Consider the following 20,523-nt stretch of genomic DNA (forward strand, 5'->3'; position numbering starts at 1 on the left):
CAGATGGTTGTTCCACTTGGTGCTGCAGCCCAATCACAAAGCCAGCAACAACTTCCCTGGCTTGTTGCCTGTGAACCAGGCCCACCACAGAAGTAGGCCTTTAACTCTCCCTGCTTGTTTACTCAGAAGAGCGTTTTATTTTTTTATTTTTTTATTTTTTTTGGTTTTTCTCCAGTACCGGGAATCGAACTCATGACCTTGCGCTTGCCAGGCAGGTGCTGTGCTGCTGAGCTAAATCCCCAGCCCCTCAGAGGAGCTTTTTGTGTCCTCCATAAATGCTAAAAGGACAAAAGTCCAATAGCTCTATCATGTCATTTGGCCTTGAAATTAAAAATCGTGATGATGGACTCACAGAGCCACCCACTCCTCTTTAAGACACCCAGAGGTGTCCCACACTCCCCAGGCAAGCTCCAGTGTGTCCACTGTCCACTGTCCCTGCAGTGCAAGGACAAGCGGCCTGCTGCTTCCCACCCAGCAAGGAGGGGCCAAAGCACAGAGCATGGCATATCAAGCTAGGCCACAGGTTAGGCCCTGACCAGGCAAGGACATCTGACAGCCACAGGCTCCATCCACAGAGGCTGTACAGAACTAAAGGTCACAGAGCACTTCGGGGATGACATTTCATTCATTTCACTGAGAATCTCTTGAAGTACATCTGAAGATTAATGACATTGTTTCAATATTGTCCTAATTGTAACTTGTTAATTAATGACAGAAATTGAAAGATGAATGTAGTATGCACATGTGTCTCCAGGCCTGTTATGATAATAATGAGAGTTAATACTTTCTGGACACAAAAGGTCAACACATGTCAGCTATTGTTATTTTTTTTTTTTTTTACTTTCACATTAATAATGAAAATAATCTAGAATTTAAAATTAGGAGGCTGTTGAGATGAACATCCTTTATCCCCTAGGGTACAAACCTAAGCGCTTTTCAGCGTAGCAGTATTAGCATTGTGAAGTACTTGACAAAACAATTTCACATAGGCCACTTCATCTGTGCACCTGCCCATCTCCTGTGCGTGGAAAGATGCTAAGGGAGGGGGCCGGACATAGATCAATGGCCGGGCCCTGAAGAGTCACAACCGAGGGAGGAAATCCTGGGGACCACCACTGGAACTGAACACCACCTGCCTGGGGTCATCACACAGGCCACACAGAGGGCACTGAGAACCAGGAAAGCGGTCATTCACCGATGGCGAACAATCAGTCAGTCGACCTGGGAAATCAAAACAAGCTTCAGGTGGGAGTCACATTTGAGCTAGGCCTAAGAGCACAAGTAGGTTTAGCCAAGCTGACTTCAAGGCTGCAAAAGGGCACTGAGGTCGGAGCCACAGGGCAGACCAGAGGGTGGAGGGCTGTGCAGCTGGGGTGGAGGGCAGGGAGAGATGAAGCCAGGAAGGGAGACTGAGGCCAGGTCAGAAAGGCCTTGCACCACAAGCCAAGGAGTTTGGCCCCAGAGATTGGCCAGGTGTGTGAACACCAGGACAACGTCTCGGGTACTCCAGCAACTTCGGGTCCAAACAGAACAGCTAAGATTGTGCCCTCGCAGGAGTGGAGCCAGAGCCCCAGTCTAACCGCTACATCTAGCTGGGGGCCTGACCCACAGGTGGCTCTCCATAAATGTTTCCTGAACTGGATGGCGCTGCGGGACCGCATGAGGAAAATGGAATTAAGAGTCCGGTGACCCTGAGGGCTAGTTCAGGCCCACTATCGACTGGCTGCAGGACCTTGGGCTGGAGATTTAACCTCTCCGGTTCTCGATTTCTACGCTGGTAAAACGAATCCGATAATGCCCTGACCTCCCTCGCTTAGCAGTTGCGAGGCTCACCCGAGGCAGTAGGCTGAAGGCGAGGAAAAGACGCAGGGCACTGGTCCAAGCAGAGAACCGCACGCTTCGCGGGCTCTGACGCCCACGCGTGCGGGGCACTCGCCTCGTTCCCGGACCATGCAAGGAGAGCCGTCTCAACCATCAGCAGTCACCTGCGCTCCAAACCCAACACCTGCCCTCCGTTTCCGCACAGGCAGCAGGTGCAATCCGGCTGCACTGTCCCCGCCCCGAGAGCCGGCGCTAGGACAGCCCCCGTGATGATGTGAGCTGGTGCGCAGCCCGGCCGGGGAGGCTGTGCCCAAGAACGCCAGAGCCCAACACAGCCCTGGGGCTGTAGGAGAGGGCTAGGGGACCAGAAGGCAGACAGGACACTGTTCCCAGCAGTCGGGGCACAAGCGGTGGGCTACGTCGCCCTTCCTGGAACTGCACGGGAAAGCCTGGGGCTTAGGGACTTCAGGCGACTTGCAGATGGACATACATGTTAAAGACAGAGCCAGATGGGAACCCGAGTGTCCTGGACCCCAAGTTCACTTTTTCTTCTGTTTCCTGGAGCTACTGTGGTTCCAAGACCACTTTGGTAATGGGTAAAAAACAATTCTCCCTTCAGGCGTCAACTCTGCCTCCTTCCACCCCAGTGGCCTTGCCACCCACCCCACACAATGCGCGGTTAGTGAGGATCTGAGCCATGCATAAATCAGGATTCAATAATGAAATACACACAGTGAGCACCTTTAAAAATAATTATTTGACCCATTTAGCAACCCGACTCTTCTCACCCTCCCCAGGAAGGATGGCGAGCTGACGCTACGACTCACAGACTTGTAGACTCCCTGCTTGGGAGGGAAGGACCCCCCAAGGAAATCTGGTCTAAATGCCACCTGTGGGTGAGGTTGCTATTTCTTTGCCCAACACTGGTGAGTAGAAAGTTCTTGCTTCTTATTAGCTAATGTCCACATCCTCCTTAAGGACCCTGTTGTCCCTGTTAGAGCCACACTGAGCAAGTCAGATCTCCCTGTCTTTTCGCACCCCAGCCTATGTTAGGAGGCAGCCTGCGCTCTTACGAGGACACCAGTCCCTTCAGTCACTCCTAAGCAGTCCTCCTGTGAGTCCCCGTCTGTCTGTCCAGTTCCATGCTTCCGGGCTCAGCACAGCCCTGAGTTCTCACTCCACGTCAGAGAGTGCACTAAGTGCCACCCCTCATTCCCTCCCTAAGGCCATCTCAAGAAGGTGGAACTACACAGTCCCATTTACACATGAGGAAGCTGGGTAGTGAAGGAAGAGGACAGCCAGGGGCCAGCACCACAGGGAAAAGGGACAGAGAAGCTCTCAAGCCGTAACCCATAACCTGTTACCCCCTGAAACTATGGTATCCGCCTTTCCCTCTTTTGACAATGTATGGTGTTTCTTACCCTACCTTCCAACTCTTCCTTCAGAGCCTAAAGACCTGGTGAAGCACCATGAAATCCAGTCTGCACCCCGAGGACAAACTGACCTCTGATCTGTATCTTACACAAGGAAAAAAAAATCCTTCAAATACCACACAAATGACCAGTGGAAAATTATCAGGCCTAGCTCACTCCAGCAACTGGATAAAAAGTTTGCTCCTTTCTTCATAAGGACAGCCTGATCATTCCCACACCCTCCTCTCGCCCAGGTTCAGCTCTGTGCTCGCTCCTTGTCTGGCTTTTATTTCTATTGTCACCAGGTGAGAAGTTCCCTCTCCAGCCCCAGGAATTTGCAAAGGGTTACACAGCCAGTGGCAGTGTGGGTTTTGTTCCTTTTTGCTGCCCTGCATGGGTGCAGGAGGGCAGTGCATTACTACCCAGCAGCTCTAGCACAGGGACAGGAGCACTATCCCGGGACCCCAAACATCTGGCTTTGCGTCCCATTCTGCCACTTGTTTACTATCTTGTGACCCAGGCAAGCCACCTACCTCAGACTCCCGGCTTGTGCAAGTGGGATAATTATGGTGCTCAACTCCGAAACTGACGTGGAGATTAAGACAGATTTGTCTGTGTGACTTTAGGCTCCCTGGAGGCGTCCCTTGAAACTAGATTCACAGGAACCAAAGCAAGTGAGGGTTTGAACCATACCCTGGGCCTAGGTGTTAGGGCTCCTTCCAGGTTAGGAAGCCAGGTTCAAATCTTCAGGTCTCTCACCCGGCCTGGAGTCACTCTAAAATGATTTGTCAAGTGACAAGCAAAAATATATTACCAATTTAAGAGTGTGATTTGCCTGCAACTTTTTAATCCTCGGGCTGTTGTTGAATAGATTAAAGTGTCTGCTTTGATCCATGCATTTAGATGGAAACATAAATATAGCCATCACTTATTCTCTCAGCCGCCAGGATGGGTGTCATCTTGCGTCACGCTGGCTTCCGACCCAGCCAGGGTAATGCATGAGAATGACCTTTTTGCCATTCAAATCCCTTTTGCATTTCAGCCCTGACTTTTCTGCTCCGGCCTGCTCTCATCAGCTGCTACCTAATTGGACAGCAGCTCACGCTGGGAAATGGTCGCTAGGCAAAGAGTTGGGGGCGGCGAGGTCGCCAGCGGTAGCCTCGGCCTCCCAGTCGCCTGGTGCTGCGAGAGCCCTGCAAGAATAAATCTCTGGAGAAATAGATTTTGAAGAGGAATTTGGTACATAGATCTTCTGTCAGCGGAGCAGACTCCGGCTCAGCCGTTTTTTCAGGCTCGCTGCTTATCCTGAAATATATCTATTTTTACATGGTTCTCTGGCGAGATTTCCTCTTCCCTCTCAGGTGGGAGGCCGCGCAGGGAGTCGCGGGCGGGGAGGCGACCGCTCCAGGCCCTGGGCTTCCCGGGCCTTCCCGGTCCCCAGGCCATCTCCCTCCTCGCAGCCCCAGCCGAGTCAGCACAGCAGCCCTCTGCACTTTCCATATGTCCGAGCCCGAGGTTCCCTGGGGGCTGAACCTGGGCTGGGCTCGGCTGGGCGGTGACCGCCCCAGCCGCCCCAGGTGTCGCGCGCCCTGCGGCTGCAGGCGGCGCCATCCAGAGACTGGCTGCGGGGTCTATGCCGAGTTTGCGGGCGGTGCGCGCCGGGCAGCGCAAACTGTGGCCCAGCACAGTGGCCCGCGGACCACGGGTCGCCCGTGGCTGCCGGGGACTCCACGCTGTGTGCTTTGGCAGGCAGTTAAGCCTCAAACAATGGCTTGCAAAATGTCTGAAGTGGTGGGGAGGCAGATACTCATCCAGGCTTGGATATGTGGAGGGGGCAAAAATGACCATGCGCTGATGGCCCCAGCAGCCCTAGGGACATACGTGTTCGCGGGCTCCCCTAGACCCTTTTGGCAACCTGAACACCCATAGGCCTCCTTTCCCCAAATTCCCTTGAAAAAATAACTGCTTTCACTCCAGTAATATTTGTGCTTTGGAGACTCAGCCCTCCAAGATAATCATGGGGAGAGAAAGTAGCCCCAAGACAGGAATGACCCTAGGATGGCTGATACACTGCCCTGCCCAGCCCTGCCCCTCCTCCCTGGCCCTTCCTCACAGGCTACGGGCCTCCACCTTATAAGGCTTTCTGTGCCCAGCGGCTTAGGAGTCCAGAGCCCCCAGTTCCACTGAAGTGACCAGGCCCCGGCTCCCTACCCTTGACTTCCAGCCACCAGCATACACACCTCTACCTCACAGCGGGTGAGTGGGCCTTCCAGAGATAGCCCTACCACCAGTGTTCATGGATCACTTGCAGCTCCATCCTCAACCGGTCCTCCCTGACACTGACCCTCCATTCCTTCCCACTCTGCTAAGCTCTTCCTCTGCCCGGCTTTTAAACATCCCTTCTTGGGCCGGGGTTTTAGCTCAGTGGCGGAGCACCTGCCTGGCGAGTGTGAGGTTCTAAGTTTGAGTCCCAGTACCCAAAAAATAAAAATTAAAAAAAATAAAATATTTATCCCTTCTGCCCCCCATCACCCCCCACAGGCTGGCACAGCCCTGTAGGCCCTACTGAGCCTCTGTCTTCTCGCTCTAGCTCTTCTTCCTCCTGCCTTGTCTTTGCTCATCCCTCAAGGCTCTTGCCTAATTTTCCTCCTACCCTCTCTCCCCATGCCTTCAACCACGGCTTCCATGTGACTAGCTCACAGATTCCTGTCAACAGGTCTGGCATTTCTGGTTAAGCGTTTTCAATGGCTCCTAAGACCATTTCGGGCTGGCAAGGACTCTGCTGTCACCTTTGAGTCATCCTTCCTGAAACAGATGCATCATCTACTCTCAATAACTAGCTTCTCTTTCTGTCATGACCAATGAGTTTTTATCTGTCATTTCCTAGCCTTGAACCAAACAACTCCTCTTTTCCCCTTGTGCTGCCCTCCCACACACACGACCAAACACCCTGGTCATCAATCAGTCATCAAGCAATCCCGGTTTTCTTTGCAATGACAAGGCACCTCCACAGCCTTTCCATTCTAATTTCACCCCTGCTTCTCACCCTTTCTCCATTGACAAGGTCTATTGCAGGAACTGCCTCCTCAGCCTGGCCCCATGTAATAGACAGAATAATGCCTGTCCTCGGGGATGTCCGATGCTCCAATCCCTGGAATCCATGAATATGTTACTTTACATAGGTACAGGGACTTCACAGATGTGATTAAGACTACTGACCACAAGACACAGAGACGATCTTGGATTACTGAGTAGGGTCAGTCTAATATCAGCCCTTCAGAGCAGAGAACTTTCTCCAGCTCACATCAGATACGTAGAGCAAAAAAGAAAGGAGCAGAAAAGAGTGGCAGAAAAGGAGGCCAGAGCCTTTTCAGCAGTGATAAGGGAGCGCAGTACTGCAGCTACAAGAAACGGGAGGAATCTGGGCGCCCATTCTTCCCGGATCCTCCCTGTGAGGGCCCAGCTCATTGACTCCTGATTTCAGACTCACATAACCGAACAGAGAAACTAGTCAAGCCAACTTGAATCTCTGACCTTTAAATTGTGAGATAATAAATTTGTGTCATTTTAAGCTGTTAATTTTATGGTAATTTGTTACAGTAGCAATAGAAAACTAATTATCTTAGCCCTTCCACTGCTGTTATAACAAAAATACCTTTGGCTGGTTAGCTAATGCAAAAGAAATTTGTTTCACAGTCTTAGAAGCTGGGAAGACCAAGAGCAGCAGCTACAGACTCTGGTGAGGGCTGCTTGTCATAGACATACCTTTGCTGTATCCTCCAGCCTTCCTTGAAGGGCACTAATCCCATTCGTGAGGGTGAAGTCCTCATCACCCCGAGAGTTAAGTTCCAACAACTACATATGGGGGAGGGACTCAACATTCACGCCATCGCACTAGTACACCCCATCACACCCCATTCAAAAAACTGCTGCTCTAAGGTCAACCAGGTACCCAGTGCTTTTCAGGATTTCCAACTGCACATCACATATCTCCCAAATCCTCATCTGACCCTCAAGTCTGCCTCCCCCTTTCCTTCACAGCTCATCTCCCATTGAAACCACCACTTAAAATATACTACTAGCCAGGTGTGGTGGTGCACACCTGTAATCTCAGCCCTCGGGAGGCTGAGGCAGGGGGATCGCTGCAAGTTCAAGGCTAGCCTGGGCTACAAAGTGAGTTCAAAGCCAGCCTGAACTGCATAGTGAAACCCTGTCTCAAAAAGACCAAAAAAAAAAAACCACTAAAATACCCCCTTGCATCTTCCAGTCACTCCAGCATCCCACCTCCAGGTCTGTGTGCACTCTGCACCACATCTGGAATTCCCTCTCCTTTCTCCTCTTCTCTGCCAACCCAAACCTGAGCTCTGTCAAAGCCTCCCACCACCTGCTCCTCCAAGACGCCTCCAGGAGCCCTGCAGCCTGCAGCCTGCACAGGCCTCTCCCCTTCATCCACTGGGCACTCAGGGCACCTGGCCTTGTATTACATTCTGTCTCTCCTCAATACCCTTCCCAGTTTAACGACAAAACCCACAGCTTTTGTTTCTCTTACCTCCCCCACTGTGCTAGCACAGCTCTGAGTACAAGGTAAGAGGTCAACAGAAGCCCACTGGGTTACAAACAAAGGGAAAATGTTTCCACCCAGCGTCCTATGGGGCAGTAGGTCTCAGGTATGAGAATCTGAGAGGCCCCATGCAGCCTAGACCCAGCTGCCAGGGGCCAGGGGCCAGGAGATGGGGCAGAGGCCTCAGCCAGGAGGCCCCTCTCAGTGTGCTGAGGTGGCAAGAGGGGACGAACAATCCTGAACCACACAGCAGCCCTGAGAAGGTACAAAGCAGGAGAGAGGGGAGTCCAGAAGACAGTCCCCAAGGCAGACCCAGGGAAGTGGAGAGCAGCAGAGGGAAGCTGCAGGAATATCCAATCCGGGCTCAGGCAGCAGGAAAGTTCTGCCGGGACCTGCAAAACAGCCCTTCCCAGCCTCCTTGGCAGCGGGAGGGGACAGAGCCAGCATGAGGACTTGGGGAAGGGCTGAGAGGAAATGAAAAGGCAGGGAAAGAAGGCTGGAGGGGCAAGGTGAGAGAAGATAGGAAAAGGCGAGGAGGAGAGAGAAGTGGAGGGGAGGTAGGGACTTCTTCTAGTGTCCGCTGTGGAACATCAGTCCCTAGACTGCGCTGCGCCCACCGGGGTTAAGGTGAGATAGAGATACAGCACCCCACCCCCACTCCATGGCTACCACAACTAAGAAATTATGTAGAGTAATTAATCAAAAGCTAATGAGAAATGTGTTTTCTCTCCCAGCCTAGCCCCACATCATATTCTTATTAGCTGAGGTTATTACAATAGTAATCACGCGTGCTCCAGGCGCAAATTGGGTTTTTTGCTCCACTGCCACCAATTTAGAAAACCATTAGTGGCAAGATAAAGCCCCCATGGCTCACACCAGGCCAAGCTGGGTGGGTTCCCTACTCCACCAGCCACACATGGTTGTTCAGGGGCGCTCGCAAAGCACCCTAGAACTCTCCTGGGGGCACTGACAGGCTGAAAAGTTCGAACACTGGAGGGACAGGAGGTACTAGGCCTGGGGTGGGAACCTTAGATTTCATAACCCCTCCCTTGGAGTTGCCAGGCCGGGGACAGCCCTCATGACATGATGCATAAAGCTGAGTTTGCCTCTAGGGTCCAAGTCACCCTGGTTTTCTCTTAAGCCCTTCCCCGCTCAGAACCTGTCTCTGGAAGGAAATAGCTAATCCTTGGTTTCTACACACAGGCTTGCAATCAGGGGCTGACCTTAAAAAAGTTCCACTAGTACAAAGAAGGGGACTATAGCAGTCTCATACAGCTAAATGTACTCAACTTTAACAGTGTTCTCAATTCCGAAACTGTCCTTCCTATTTTGTCTGTGGTTTTATATACATACGTGTGTGTATATATTTATATATACATATTTTTTTTCAGTACACATATGAACTTACATAGTAATTACCCAGATCTCTTTCAGTTACAGGGGATGGATTGAAATTGCTATTGCAGAATTGGAGATGTGTTGGTTCAGCTAAGTATGAGTTACAGGGGCAAAATCAGAAAGTCAAACGGCATTGTTGGGCCTCTAATTTTCTCTCTTTGCGTTGCCCGTGTTGTCTCTTACTCAGTCTGAGCTCCCTCCCTGGACTGGTCATGGGAAGAATGACCCTTGGGTCATAGACAAAGGCTCTCTGGGCTTCCATTATCCCTGCTAGAGAACTTTCAGGGAGGAACATCTTCCATCTCCTTCAATATCTGCAGCCCCAATCTGGGGCACACTCAGGCTTCCCCACCTTGGATGCTCATTCTGTGGCCAGTGGCTATAGGTGAGGATACCATGCTGGCCAGACCTGAATCATGGTGTTACTTCGGAAGCCAACGTGGCAGTTCTGTCCCCCCCCCACCTGAACAAGGGGATAGTCAGAGTCCCAAAGGAAGTAGAGCTCTGTAACTAAAAAGAAGGTTCAGGGATGCTGGGGAAAGGAAGACAACAGACATTCACTACACCTGGCAAATTAGAAAAAAAAAAAAAAGGATGTGCACCCTCTACCCCCCCTTAGCAAAATTCTTTTCTAAAAGTCTTGGGAATGACTAGTCAAATGCTGGCTACCAGAAATGTCAAAGTTTATGTTGTCCAAAACCCGTTTCCAGGATTCTCACAGAAGAAAGCTCCATTCATTACCCTTACTGAAGCAGTGAGTGAGCTTAGGGTGTACACTTATCAGTCTCACTGGTTGGGCCAAACATCAAAGGGCTTCTCTGTGACATTATAACAGATTGACAAATGCCTCCACCCATTGCTGATCATTCTGCCCTGCAAACCAAGGTGCAAATCTAGAGGATTCTCAAAGCCTTGGTGTTAAGGGTAAAGTCACTGGGCAGCAATTCCTCTACAGAGGCAAATTCCAAGAGGCCCAAAGATCTGATAGCAATCCAGTGATGACACCTTAGACAAACTTCCAGAATACTCGGCCCTTAGGCAAAATGGTCTCATTGGCCTCACAGTGTAAGCATCTCCATGGCTCCTCCAAATCAGTCAGTCAGAAATGATCAGGACGTCCTTCTCTTAGAAGGACTGGTTTGGTTATTTCTATCATTCATTATTATTTAGTTCTTTGAACCTGGTGTCCACAGAAGTTGCCCTCTATAATAAACTGCCCCCATCTGTACAGAGAGGGATTTGAAATGCATATAGGTGCCAGGCCAGGCAGAAGGAACCATGTCAGTGGGTTGCCTGAGAGTGCTGTGGGTATTTGGAGGAAGAAAGGGTCACTTCTAGATGGGGGGTAGGGCAGACTTAGTAGAGGAGGTTACTGCTCCAGTCCGAAAGGACAGATGCAAATTGTGATGAAGAAGATAGGGCACTCCCTATCTTCCCTACAGAGGTAATGGCCCAAGAAGAAGTCTGGAGACAAGAATACTAAGGTAAAAAGCCACTTCTCTCGAATCTAGAAAAGGCCAGAATTGGAATAGGCCTCCCTCTGAGCCACCTGCCTCCTTTTCTGCCACCATACATCTACACTCTCTAGCATGCTTTTACAGGTGATTGTTACCTGGGAGCAAGGGATGGCATGGGAGAGGGGTGGCCTCAGGACCTATCCCTGGAGAATCTTGGGCCTATGATGCCCTCAGCAAGATCATCCATGTAATGTGCCCCCTCCTGCCACTTCCCCTTACCTGCCTCTCCGGTTGGCCAAGGCTCAGTGCTGCTAATTAGCAGCAATCAGCTCAGCTCACCCAGCCCCACCCTCTGCCAGGACGAGGCTGATCACTGAGGCTTCCTTTCCCTCCTGCAGGGAAGGCACAGCAGGAAGCTGGAGGCAGGGGGCAAAGGGAGAGAGTAGCAGCTCCAGGGGTTAGCTGAGGTGGATAACAGAGAGGGAATGGAGGTGTTTGAGACGCAACAGTGAAGCTCAAGGAGCTTCAGGCCTCTCTGGCTCCTGCTTGGGTGGGGCCTCTGCAATAACAAGAAATCCTAGCAAGAAAGTGCTTGTAAAAGCCCTTTTCCCATAGTGTCTCATTAGTTTAGTCCCTGAGCAGCTACAGCAGACAGGTATCAGCAGCAGCAGTAGTATCATTTAATGTCTTTTTCCTTGCTCAACTTTAAGATTCACAAAGAAAGGGACCATGTCCATCTTGTCACCCCTGTGTATCCTCTGCATTACATAAGGTGCCCAGCACAGAGTTGGCATTCAACAAATAGTTGCCAGGTGGGTGGGTGGGGGATGGAAGGATACGCCAGGCAGGCAGATAGGTAGATGGTTGCTTATCCCATTTTACAGATTAAGAATTGGAGGCAAAGAGAAAAAAAATGACTTATCAAAAAGCAATCAGGCAGCTAGTAGCAAATCAGTACCAAGTCCCAGTTCACTACCTCCCCATCTGGCACGTCTCCCAACACCCAGAACCATCTCCTTTAACTTCTTGAACATGCTCAGCCAAGAACATTCCATCCTACTGAAGCCCTGATTCCAATGGTTCCTTGCCAGTACAGCTCCCACAGTGAGAACAGGACCCCCAGAGCCCAGTGACCATGGGTGAGAGACAAGGCAGCCTTGTGTGGTCATAACCATTCTGGAAAAACCTGATTATTGGCTGGAGAGATAGGTGGACAAGGGCATCTGAGCAGAAGCCCCCACAGAAGGATGGATACCCATGGTGTAGGGTGACATCGCAGGACTTGGAATTACGTGAATGCTAGCTAACAATCCCAGGGCATTCCCTCCCGCAAGCTCTGCTTTTGCCTAGTTGTTAGTTTACTCACCAGGAGGCCACCCTTCCATCATCCTCCTCTCTACACAAGAAATCCCAGCTTCCGGCTCTCCAGTCTCAGATTGCTATCACCACCATGGATGAATGATGCCAATTACACATGTCCCTCTGGAGGTTCAATCACAAGGGACAATGGGAGAAGCCCCAGCCTTATCCCAGGTCTGCACCTTCATTGCTGTGGAACCTGAAGCCCCCAGTATAAACATAGACCAGGCCCCTGCCCTGTCCCTCCCTACAGCAATCAGAAGTTTCCTTGCTGCAGCCTCCCTGCTTCACCTCCACCATGCCCACCATCCTAGGGCCAGGAGCTCTTCCTGACTACCTAGTTCTGCCACTGCACCATGCCCAACACCAAGACAAGGCCCCTTCTCCTTCGACTCCCTTCGAAGCAAGTCCTGTCGCTTCCCAGAGGCTTCCCTGTCGCTTCTCCAGTTTCTCACGTAGACCCAGGCCAGGCCATCGGGTCCCTGCTGTACCTGTTGTCCCTCTTTCCCTTTAGTTTTCTAAAACCTCAGACTTCTGTGCCCAGACCACGCCGGACCTTTTACTTTCGGCCCAGTAGCCCTACATGCCCCCAGTATGCTTTTGGATTTCAGGGAGTGTGTGCACTTTATAGAAAAAGGAACCATAGCTAGAGGGGCCCCTGGGCTCAGAAAGTTTGAAATTCACTGCCTGGAGGTTCCATCCTACCTTCCACCCTGCCTTTGACAGGTTCACTGTGTTGTAACTCAATGTGAATTTTGATTCCCCCAGCCTGGGCTGCCATGTATGTGAATTTCAAGGGCTTTGCCACTTAGTCACCTCAACACTGTAGACTTCAGTCCCTTCCTCTTCAGCACAAGGCTTGGCCTCATCCCCTCATATCTCCATCAGGGGCTTAGTAGTTAAGCAGGGGCAGCTGCTATTCTTTCCACTAGCCTCCTCCAAAACACAGCCTCTGGGCTGTAGCTTAGGCAGCCCTCACAGGTATACTAGATGACAAATGGATTCTACACAAAGAAGATGCCGTGTCAATGCTATGGTCAGTTTGGGGTCAGAAAGCCTGCAGTCTCAGCAGGTAGAACTGGGAATCCAGGTAAAAGTGGGGCTCCCCAGAATCCTAGAGTTAAGGGAGCCAAAGAGACCATTTGATTCAGCCAGTGATTCAAAAAACTATTGCTTTAGCCCCTTCTAGGTAGCCAGTATGGGACATACAAACTGACGAGATATGGTCCCCTGCAGTGATATTAGATTCCCTCCACTCTGTAGCAAAGGCATCTGGTGCCAGAAAGGTTAATGTCTAAGGTCAAACAGTTGGCAAATAAAGGAGGTAAACTAAATGAAACTCAACCCTGGCTTCTTAGGTTGGGTTAAGCGTTCATTGCTGCACATGCCTCCAGTGCAGTAGTCCCAAGTGTGACTCCACAGGCCACCTCGAGGCCAGCCTCTGTGCCCTACACTAAAGGTGGCAGGAAGGATTGCTTATGAGTAGGTAGACACTGGCTTTATCCAGTCTCTGCTTTGCCTGAGGCATATACAGGTTCCTGGCAGAGAAGGGTGGGAGAGAAGCTGGGAAGCCACAGCCTGTGCATGCAAATGAGGCAGCTGCATAATTAATTAACATCAAACAGTTTCATTAAGAGATGGAGCTTTGCGGCTGTTTGTCTTTAAAAAAAACTGGAACAGCAGGAAGAGGACAGAGAATGGAGGTACAGGCTCCTCAGGCCCAACTCAGAAGCTAATAGTCCTGCCCTTTGGGGGTGCTGACAAGATCTATTAGAAGAGGTGGCCTAGGATGGCTTCAGTCCCCAAGTTTTAGACTGGAGCTTCCTGGAGGTCCTCTTTCCCTCCTGGCAGGGATGATATACCCGCAACTGTCAGCTCCCTAGGAATTGTACCAGCCACCTCCGTCTGGGCCTCCTCCAAGAGCAGAGGCTTGGGAAGGAAGGTGGGCACTGCTTCCCCAGAGCAGCACAGCCAGAGCTCACTGGGAATAGATTCCCAGCATTTGAGCAGTGGCTTCCCTAAGGAGGGGACAGATGTGCTGTACGGTCTTGAAACTCAGAAGCTTTGCCTCCAAAATGGGCTCAAAGCCCCGGGAACGAGAAAATCTGTTTGGAAAACCAAACCAGGGGACCTGTTTATCCCTTAATCTCCAGCTCCAACCCTCCACCCTGTTCTTTTTCTCTCAGATACAAAGGGGGAGGGAGGAGGATGAGAAGCTCCTTGCCAGGCCTGCTAGAACCTAATGCCACAGGCTGGAGCCTCTCTGGGTACCAGGCATGGGTGTGCCCCCGCTTTGTCCTGGCTAAGTCCCTGTGGGCCAGAAGAGTCACCTCTCAGGAGAAATCCCTCCAACTCTTCATGATCCAGCTCTGCTTCTCCCTCTAGCCATCTCCCTACATTCACCCTGTTCTCCATCCATATTCCTTTCTGCTCCTCTAGCAGCCATGGCTTCTCACACTACTGTGGGATGGATTGCCTTCTTACCCTCTCTTACCTACCCAGCATGCTCCTCATCTTTCCGTGCCCAGTGTAAACACGCCCTCTGCTGTTAAGCCTTCCCCAACTCCTACCTTTCCTACCTCTTCCTTCCCTACAAGGTTAAGTATTTTCTTTCCCGTTTTCTGCATCACCTGTGTTGTCATTATTTGTTTCCTTGTCAGATGCTGGCAAAAAAAAATGCACTCCTTGAGGGTACCTACCATATCTTTCTTCATCTCTGTATCATTAAGACCTGGGCTAGACTTTAAAGTTTCTCCAATGAATATGTGAATAAATCTTTTGAACTGGAAATGATCACAGATACCTCATCCAAATGCCAGACTCTTGGTAAATGTCTCAACCATTCAGAACAAGAAATTTATTCTCTTCCTGAACATACATCAAATCCCTGTGATAGAGGTCAGGGGTGGGAGAGACCCTCATTGGGCTGGGTTTGCAAGATCATAAACCCAAAGACAAGTGCCAGTTCCCACTGGGGTAATGCCTTGCACTGAGCAGCTGAGCACAGAGCGTCTCAAAGGTTAAGGGCACTGGGCTGAGCCCCTGGATCCTCTTCCTGAGTTGATGGGCACACTGTTCAGAATGGGGAGTGACTGGAGGGATCCCAGTGCTTCTGGTCTTCCTACTCAAGGGCGCCGCCACACCCTGAGCTCAGGCAGCTTCTCCCCAGACCTGCCCTCTGGCCAGGAACCAGGAGGCACCAAACCTCCAGCTGTCTACCCCAGGGGCTCTGCCCCAGCATCCTCCTTCCCACCTCCTCTTCTTTCTTCCATACCTGCTGACCCTTGTGGCTTCTGTCTTCCCTGAGATGGCCAGAAGGGAGAGGATCCATTCTAAATTAACAAGGTTATTAGCAGTTAATTACCTGAGGTATCATTGTAATTGAAAAGAACAAGAAAAGAGGCTCATAAACACTCCCATCCTCCCATTCTGCCTCCTATTACGGGGGAGGTAGCAAAAAACAATGTTCTGCCCTATACAAGGCCCTGCCTGGACCACCACCTCTGCTTTCTCAGCCTACACACACACACACACACACACACACACACACTTTCCTGGGAAGATTCAGGAGCTGAAACCAGACCCAAGGAGAGCCAGCTGCCCACTCCACAGACATTCCAGAGAGGTTCAGCAACAGCCATAAAAATGCAGAGAGATTTATTTCATATTGGGAGTGTGTGAGGTGGAAGCACAAATCTAAGACCTCACATCATTATTTTTAGTGATTTTTATCTCAGATTGTCCTGTTATTCTACAATTAAGGGTAGTGGGTATATGTCAGCAATATTGATTTTTTTTTTATCCCAAATTTTCTGCCACTAGAGATACACTGCAACCAAGGATCATTCCCCTTTCCTCCCTCCTCCTGCCCCTGGCAGGGCTATAGCCTTAACAAAGGCACTGCTGGGTGTCTGCTGTGAGCCGCAGGGTGTGGATGCTGGCAAGATGATGCATGGAGGGTGAACTGAGAGCTCCAAGTGGGCAGGCAGCACCCAGCTGCTTCAAGCCTTGGAGCTGTGCTGACTCTCCCCAGCCTCCAGCTCCCGCCCTGGCCCCCTCTCCCTGCCCCTTTCCTATCCCTTAGCAAGGCCCCAGCTTCCTCTGCCTTAGAAAATGCCCTCTCCTGAGCAGAACCTGGGGTGTTCCTAGGGTACTCTGGGGATTGTGGAGGGTGTAATGGAGTCAGCTGGGGCCCTTTGGGATGATCAGCGGCTCCCTACAAGGCACACATGGGTTCTGCAACATGCTGTATTCCAGGCAGCTCTGCCACTGACTTTGCCCATCTCTGCACTGCAGGTGAAATGGTCTTTCTAAAACAATTCTAGCTGTTTGTCTCCAGGGTCTCACTATGTAGTTCAGGCTGGCCTTGAACTCACTGTGCAGCATAGGCTAGGCTCAAACTCCTGCCAATCCTACTTTAGCCTCCTGATTGCTGGAATTACAGGTTGACTAACAGGCATCTCTGGACAGTTGCAGCTTCTGCCAACCTGGGAAGTTGCTTGGGCTATTGGCTCCCTCCCCAGGCCAACCTGTACAGTCTGCAGATACAGCTTCCTTGATGAAAGAGAGGATCCTCTTGGAGGAGGTGGGCTGGTCGCGAGAAGAACCAACCAGGGCCTTACAGCTAAGAGTTTGCCTTTAGTCTCAGAGGAAACTTTGGAGTTAGATTTTTCAGCAATGCTGGAACTGTTAGAATTTTGGGAACTCTAAGAGTTGGACTAAATGCATTTGGCATAAAGTGATCCACAAGAAGCTTGGCGTGGTGGTATCCACCTGTGATCCCAGCACTCAGGAGGCTGAGACAGTAGGATCACTGTGATTTTGAGGCCAGGTTGGGCTACACCACACTTCAGGGCCATCCTGAACTACACAGTGAGATCCTGTTTCAAAAAATCAAAACAAACGAACAGCAAACAAATAAACAAAAAATACCAAAAAAAAAGCAAAGAGATGCACAAGAACCAATAGATGGAGGGATGAAAGATTAAGGGGCATAAAAAGAATTAAGATGTGTAATGTACATATCCCAATTCCCCACTGTGAATGTAACCATTATGCACTGCAAACATGTACTAATGAAAAGAAAAAAGAAAAAAGAAAAAAAAAAAACACTTCTTGCATGTCCCCTGCATAAAGCCCTTCCTTCCTTCTTTCTTTCTTCCCTTCCTTTCTTTCCTTTTCTTTCTTCCTTTTCACTTTCTTTTCTTTTTCTTTCTTCCCTTCCTTCCTTCCTTCCTTTTTTTCTTCCTTTATTTTTCCTTCTTCCTCAGGGCCCACAAAATAGCAGAAAGATCCCATGGAATAAAAGATGCTTCAGCCCTATTACTCCCCAGTACAATCTATCTTCCAGCCATCCCAAACCCCTCCCCATCGTCTGAATGTCTATTCTGCTCCTCCTCTGGACCTCTGCACATGCTGTCCCTCTTGCTATCCCAAAACAGCTCAAGCTCTTTGAAACCATCCACAGCTTGTCATTCCTAGTGCTTGGTATACAGAAATGATGCCTTGTTTGAATGGATGATGAAGACAGGAAAGGATAAGTGAAAAATACCATGAAGGAGAGTTTTCCTCATTTTAAAAGTGAGGAAACAGATTCAGAGAGGTGAAGCAACTTGCCCAAAGTCACACACAACCAGCACCCTTTGCTGCCTCAGAAGAGCTCAGGAAGATCCCCGACAGAAGAGAATGAGAACCCAGGAGTGGTCTGGGCAGCACGGGGAAGAGGTAAGCAGCGGTTGGAGAGAGGTGCAGGAGAAGGAAGTGATGGAAAGTCAGAGCCTCCAGTGAAACAGCACCTGGTGAATGAAGAGCCTTCAGACTCCGGGAGGTGTCAGGCAGAAGTCAGGGGGACGGACCTGGGGTCCCAGTGGGAAAGAACTTTTCTCCTCTGGGAATCAGAATGGCAAAAGAGAAACCTCGGGGCTGAAGTGAAAACAGGATTCCAGGTGGCCATGCTGCGTTGTGTTGCGTTAGGTTAGGTTAGGTTAGGTTAGGTTAGGTTAGGTTAGGTTAGGTTAGGCTAGGTTATGTGTCTCAAGTGCTCAGAGGCGCATCTTTTGGAAGGTGATTAGATCATGGTGTGCTAACCTCATGGATGGATTTGCCCTTGATGAGCTCATAACTGAATGCACTCTTAGGAGGCAGACTCCGCTTGGGAGAGTCAGGTCACAGGACACATTGCCTCTGAAGGGTGCATCTTTCCTCAGGCTCCTTCTCTCTTTCTTCCATTTTCCAGCTGCCGGGGGGTGAGCAGCTCTCCCCACCATTCCCTCCCACCATGGTATTTCTGCTTTGGTGCCAGCCTGCTATGGACTGAAACTCCTGAAACTGTGAGCCAACATGAACCTTTCCTTTTTTAAACTGTGTTGGGTGTTTTGTTCCAGAAGTAGAAAGAGAACAACACACACAGTGACAAGGCTGGGTACAAGCTGTTAAACCTAGGATGTTTGTGACCCTGAAACAGGAGCAGCCCTTTCTCATCCCCAGACCCACATGGGAGGAAAAATAATTATGCCTCACAGTCTCAGGAACCGAAATTTGAGGACAAAGGCTAGGGCTTTGCCCTACAAAAACCTCAGCTTTTTAGTCCAATTGGGAAAAAATCTGGAATCTGTGGGGAGAAGATAAAGGCACTGATAACCTTATCCTCCCTACAGTCATCTGTCTACAGCCAAGGGGACGATGGGGATCAGGGAGGTAAGCTTTCCTTCATTGGCCACCTGGCCCTGGTCTAGACCAGCCCCACCCACACTGTCCTAGAGCTCGGGGCTCTGGCACCTGGCAGATGAGTCTGGGCTATAGTTGGGAGATAGGTCTTGTCAAGAATATGTCAGCTGCTGCCCTACTACTCCAAGTGAGACCCAGCATGGCTGCATGCCCCGGAGCCTACCAGTGCCCCTGCTAGGCCAGAGCAGCTTGGCTTCCCGAGCCCACAGCCTTGCAGCAACCAAGCCAACCCAAGCTAAAGCTATTCCTACACCTGCCCCATCATGGGATGATTGAAAGCAGACTCACCCAGATAAAGGCAAGTCACCAGGCTCTGAACACTGACTTAGCTACTCTGTGTCCCCTGGAAACTTGGGCCTGGGGTGACCAGGAGGCCCCAAGCAACATCACAGGCCTGTGCATCCTCACTGTGAACCTGCAACACTACGCATGCTCCATTGTGTCCCTTCAACAGACCGTGAGGGACCTGCTAGCTGAACAAGGGGAACCAGGGGGCCTCCTCGCCATCACTCCTGGACAGTGCCTGAGGATTTCCGTAGCGGGTGGCAGCTGGTGAAAGGCCAGTGGAAAGCAGTGGAATTTTGCCACCTGTCCTTCATAGTGACAGCCTTCCCCTCTCAACTCGCCTCCTCCTGCCCAGCCAGCTCCAGCCCAGCCACAAGGCAATGAACAGGAGCTGGAGAGGGACTGAGGATCCGGCACACACAGCCCGAGCACTGGCCACCCACTCCTCCACCCCTGGCAGCATGAGCCCCATCATCAGGCACTAATTAAATCCCCCTAATGAGGAAATAAGGATGCAGGAGCCAGCTCTGCCATGGCCTCCCCGGCCCACCGCCCTCGCCTCTCCATCGGACTTATCACTCGTCACAGGATGTTTACAATAATTTTTAATTTGTGCAATTATTAATCACTTTTCTATCTGCCTCATTTGCATAATAATTAGTCATCTCGCTGTTTGGCATGCCTGTGAATGACAGTGTTTTAAATTGAATTAAGATTTTAATATTCTATTTTCCTGCTTTCTTCCCCTCCACACGCTAATCAAAGTCAGATTTGGCAGCCAGAGGCAGGGTGGGGAGGAGGTTGGCAGGCACTGGACTTGGCCCGCTCTGTGTGCTAAGAACTGTGCTGGGAAGGGGCATGTGTGAAAAAGGCAACAGCAACTGCCCCTCGCCCCAAACCCAGCACCTGACAGGTTAACACAGCCTGGGGAATGGAGCAGAGGTAATGAGTGGGGAGTGGGCAAAGGCACCAGGGGAGGGAGGGGCTACGCTGGCTCGAGAGCACCGGAGATCAGGAAAAGTGCTTTCATTTATTGTCTTTTTCCAAATAGGCTGCTGCTTGCAAGGGAAAGCTAGAAAGCACATTATAGGCCCATCACCAAGCCCTGGTTACTAGCCTAGGCTAACTTTGATGGTTTCCCATCCCCCAGGTAGAGAAGCAGGCTGAAGCAGTCCAAAATCATTGCAATTCTTTCAGTGTATAAGAAAACTCTGCAGTTGCATGTGATCCCCCTGCCCCCGGACACAGACAAACACACACACATACACACACACACCAACAGGCCCTCTAACCAGGCTGAATGCCTCACAGACCAGAAACAGGAGTGTTGGGTTCCCAGACAAGGAGCAACATGCAGGGACACCCTGCCCCATGCTGTGGTACGTGTGAGTCTATGATCTCTTTATTACCTGAAAGTCCCTCTTCTGACTACCCCAGGAATTCTGCTCCGGCCTCCCTGCTGCTATTGCTGTATTGCCTCACATGTTGCCATGGCAATCCCTGT

The 20,523-nt window shown here is 50.7% G+C and overlaps 1 long non-coding RNA gene across 1 annotated transcript; it reads right to left on the reverse strand.

The window, feature by feature from the left end:
- Positions 1-840: 840 nt before the first annotated feature.
- On the reverse strand, positions 841-20,492 carry LOC102019993. The gene is made up of 3 exons (XR_259998.1): positions 20,429-20,492; positions 15,283-15,340; positions 841-1,221 (listed from the first exon to the last, which is right to left on the reverse strand). It is a non-coding gene; the product is annotated as an uncharacterized LOC102019993 (long non-coding RNA).
- Positions 20,493-20,523: the final 31 nt, after the last annotated feature.

Source organism: Chinchilla lanigera, unplaced genomic scaffold (genome assembly GCF_000276665.1).
Source record: "Chinchilla lanigera isolate Chin_1 unplaced genomic scaffold, ChiLan1.0 scaffold00011, whole genome shotgun sequence".
NCBI lineage: Eukaryota > Metazoa > Chordata > Mammalia > Rodentia > Chinchillidae > Chinchilla > Chinchilla lanigera.